The 4,051-nt window shown below is 52.4% G+C and overlaps 1 non-coding gene and 2 pseudogenes across 1 annotated transcript; all 3 read left to right on the top strand.

Annotated features, from left to right (window-relative positions):
- Positions 1-1,196: 1,196 nt before the first annotated feature.
- Positions 1,197-3,002, top strand: LOC148783725 (18S ribosomal RNA; annotated as a pseudogene).
- A 251-nt stretch (positions 3,003-3,253) lies between these two features.
- LOC148783724 (5.8S ribosomal RNA) lies at positions 3,254-3,408 on the top strand. The gene has a single exon (XR_016047743.1). It is a non-coding gene; the product is annotated as a 5.8S ribosomal RNA (ribosomal RNA).
- A 236-nt stretch (positions 3,409-3,644) lies between these two features.
- The window catches only part of LOC148783723 (25S ribosomal RNA), a 3,173-nt pseudogene continuing 2,766 nt past the window's right edge, over positions 3,645-4,051 (top strand).

Below are 4,051 nucleotides of genomic sequence, written 5' to 3'. Positions count from 1 at the left end.
TGGGATGTCGGGACGCTGTGCCGTTGCGTCACAAACGTGATATGGCCCAACCATGGTGGCAAAGATGAAGTCCTGCTTCCCTCCTTGACATGACCCTCTCACGATGATGGATGATGGTGGGGTTGCAGGCCTGAGGCTGCGCCGTTGCGTCTCTGGCAAAATATGGCATGTCCCGATCTAAGAGCTTTGGCAGTGGATGACGGTCCTCTCGCCACCGAACATGATTCGCGTCTGGGTGATGGTGGTTGGGATGTCCGGACGCTGCGCCGTTGCGTCACAAATGCGATATGGCCCAACCATGGAAGCAAAGATGAAGTCCTGCTTTCCTTCTTGACATGACCCTCTCTGGATGATGGATGATGGTGGGGTTGTAGGCCTGAGGGTGTGCCGTTGCGTCCCTGGCATAATATGGCATGTCTCAATTAAAGAGCTTTGGCAATGGATGACGGTCGTCTCGCCACCGGACATGATTCGCATCTGGGTGTTGGTGGTTGGGATGTCTGGACGTTGCGCCGTTGCGTCACAAAGGCGATATGGCCCAACCATGGCGGCAAAGATGAAGTTCTGCTTCCCTCCTTGACATGACGCTCTCTGGATGATGGATGATGGTGGGGTTGCAGGCCTCATGCTGCGCCGTTGCGTCCCTTGCCCAATATGGCATGTCCCGCTCGTTGAGCTTCCGTGCTGTTTTAGTTCCTTGCCTCTAGTACCTTTCGGGTTTTGTAATGCCGTTCTAGTCGCGGTTTCTCTCACGTACCGACTTCTTCTAGTGATGGCCTTCATTCGATTGTTGCCCAGCTCTGGTGGGTTGTGGACGTTTTACGGATCTTGCGGCTTGATTTTCTGGCCTCTACCCGTGAGATGAGTATCGCCCAGTGCAAGGCAATGCACCTGTGGGAGCAACGGCGTTTGGTCTTTTTTTTGGGATGTTATTCTCGTCTCCCTTACTATGGTGGCAGTTGTTGTGCGTGTGCATTCGATACCGTTTCGAGATGAAAGTGTATTTTGTTCAGCTGGTGTTTGGATTGTTGCTGTGGGCCGTTGGCCCCATTGTTGCTCTCCTCGTGGGCTCGTTCTCTTGCGGCACCCTTGGTACGGTTCCACTTTCTGATTCCCTTGTTTGGTGCCGTTTGGGCTCTCCCTATGTCTCTTGGTGCTGGAGGATGCTTTACTTGTGCGGCCCTAAGTTGGCTCAGCGCATGGTTGTCCACCACTGGCCTCATTTGACAGCGAAATGCAGGGTTCTATTCAGGCCCCTACTTTGGGTCCCGTGTGGTTCCCTCATGTCATTGTGGGATGCTACCTGTGAAACTGCGAATGGCTCAATAAATCAGTTATAGTTTGTTTGATGGTACATGCTACTCGGATAACCGTAGTAACTCTAGAGCTAATACGTGCAAGAAATCCCGACCTCTGAAAGGGATGCATTTATTAGATAAAAGGCCAGCGCAGGCTTTTCCCGATGCTTTGGTGAATCATGATAACTCGACAGATCCGCACGGCCAGGCGACGCAGTATTCAAATTTCTGCCCTATGAACTTTCGATGGTAGGATAGGGGCTTACCATGGTGGTGACGGGTGACGGAGAATTAGGGTTCGATTCCGGAGAGGGAGCCTGAGAAACGGCTACCACATCCAAGGAAGGCAGCAGCAAATTACCCAATCCTGACACGGGAGGTAGTGACAATAAATAACAATACCGGGCTCCAGGAGTCTGGTAATTGGAATGAGTACAATCTAAACCCCTTAACGAGGATCCATTAGAGGGCAAGTCTGGTGCCAGCAGCCACGGTAATTCTAGCTCCAATAGCGTATATTTAAGTTGTTGCAGTTAAAAAGCTCTTAGTTGGATCTTGGGCTGGGTCGACCGGTCCGCCTTCATGGTGTGCGCCGGCCGTCCCGTCCCTTCACCTGGCGATGCATTCTTGGCCTTAACTGGCCGGGTCGTGCCTCCGGCATCGTTACTTTGAAGAAATTAGAGTGCTCAAAGCAAGCCTACGCTATGAATACATTAGCATGGGAAAACATCACAGGATTTCGGTCCTATTGTGTTGGCCTTCGAGATCGGAGTAATGATTAAGAGGGACAGTTGGGGGCATTCGTATTTCATAGTCAGAGGTGAAATTCTTGGATTTATGAAAGACGAACTACTGCGAAAGCATTTTCGAAGGATGTTTTCATTAATCAAGAACGAAAGTTGGGGGCTCGAAGACGATCAGATACCGTCCTAATTTGAACCATAAACGATGCCGACCAGGGATCGGTGGATGTTGCTCTTAGGACTCCGTCGGCACTTTATGAGAAATGAAAGTCTTTGGGTTCCAGGGGGAGTATGGTCGCAAGGCTGAAACTTAAAGGAATTGACGGAAGGGCACCACCAGAAGTGGAGCCTGCGGCTTAATTTGCCATGTCCAGACATAGTAAGGATTGACAGATTGAGTGCTCTTTCTTGATTCTATGGGTGGTGGTGCATGGTCGTTCTTAGTTGGTGGAACGATTTGTCTGGTTAATTTCGTTAACGAACGAGACCTCAGCCTGCTAACTAGCTACGTGGAGGTATCCTCCACGGCCAGCTTCTTAGAGGGACTATGGCCGTTTAGGGCATGAAAGTTTGAGGCAATAACAGGTCTGTGATGCCCTTAGACATTTTGGGCCGCACGCACGCTACACTGATGTATTCAACGAGTTTATAGCCTTGGCCGACAGGCCCGGGTAATCTGTCGAAATTTCATCGTGATGGGGATAGATCATTGCAATTGTTGGTCTTCAACGAGAAATTCCTAGTAAGCACGAGTCATCAACTCACGTTGACCATGTCCCTGTCCTTTGTACACACCGCCCGTCGCTCCTACCGTTTGAATGGTTCGGTGAAGTGTTCGGATCGCAGTGACGGAGGCGGTCCGCCACTGGCGACGTCGCGAGAAGTCCACTGAACCTTATCATTTAGAGGAAAGAGAGGTCGTAACAAGGTTTTCGTAGGTGAACCTGTGGAAGGATCATTGAAGGATGCCTCAGCAGACAGACTGGCGAACATGTGGAGAGAATGCGGTGGTGGAGAGCCTCGCGTGGCCTCCACCTTCGAGGTCCTCCAGAGGCTCCTCCCACCAAAACGAAACACAAAACCGCGGCGTGTCAAGCGTCAAGGTAATGGATCACGGTGGAAATGTGGGGGGGGGGGGTGATGCACCACGTAGGGGGACACTCGGTCCCCATGTAGCGCCCCCCACCACTCCGATCGCATACTGTCAAACACGACTCTCGACAACGGATATCTTGGCTCTCGCCACGATGAAGAACGTAGCAAAATGCGATACTTGGTGTGAATTGTAGATTCCCGTGAATCATCGAGTCTTTGAACGCAAGTTGCGCCCGATGCCGTAGGCTGAGGGTGTGCCTGCTTGGGCGTCATGCCAAACGCCGCCCCCTACTCACCCCTGCGCGCACCAGTGCAAGGGCTCGGGGCACAAGATGGCCACTCGTTCCCCTCCCCCTCGCGTTGTTGGTGCGATAGGCTCAAACTCAGGCCCACAGCTTACAGGTGACGCGACGATCGGTGGCCTCCACAGTGTGTCGCTGTCGCACCGCGGCTTAGGTTGGCTCCCTGCAAACCCACGGACCCGCGTTCCGCGCAAAGATTTGCACTGCGACCCCAGGTCAGGCGGGGCCACCCGTTGAGTTTAAGGATATCAATAAGCGGAGGAAACGAAACTTACTAGGATTCCCCTAGTAACGGCAAGCGAATCGGGAACTGCCCATCATGGGAATCGGGCGGCCCCACTGCTCGAATTGTAGTCCGTAGAAGCGTCCTCAATGGCGGACTGGGCACAAGTCCCCTGGAAGGGAGCACCGGAGAGGTTGAGAGCCCCGTCTTTCCCTGACCCTGCCGCACCATAAGGCACTGTCGGCGAGTCAGGTTTTTTGGGAATGCATCCCTAATTGGGAGGTAAATTCCGTCCAAGGTTAAATACCGGCGAGAGACCGATAGCGAACAAGTACCGAGAGGGAATGATGAAAAGGACTTTGAAAAGAGAGTCAAAGAGTGCTTAAAATA

This window comes from Amborella trichopoda, chromosome 1, assembly GCF_054954075.1.
Source record: "Amborella trichopoda isolate Santa Cruz 75 chromosome 1, AtrichopodaSantaCruz75HAP2 v2.0, whole genome shotgun sequence".
NCBI classification, from domain to species: domain Eukaryota; kingdom Viridiplantae; phylum Streptophyta; class Magnoliopsida; order Amborellales; family Amborellaceae; genus Amborella; species Amborella trichopoda.
The sequence above is the reverse complement of the archived record's forward strand: the minus strand, read 5'-3'. Positions and strand labels throughout refer to the sequence as shown.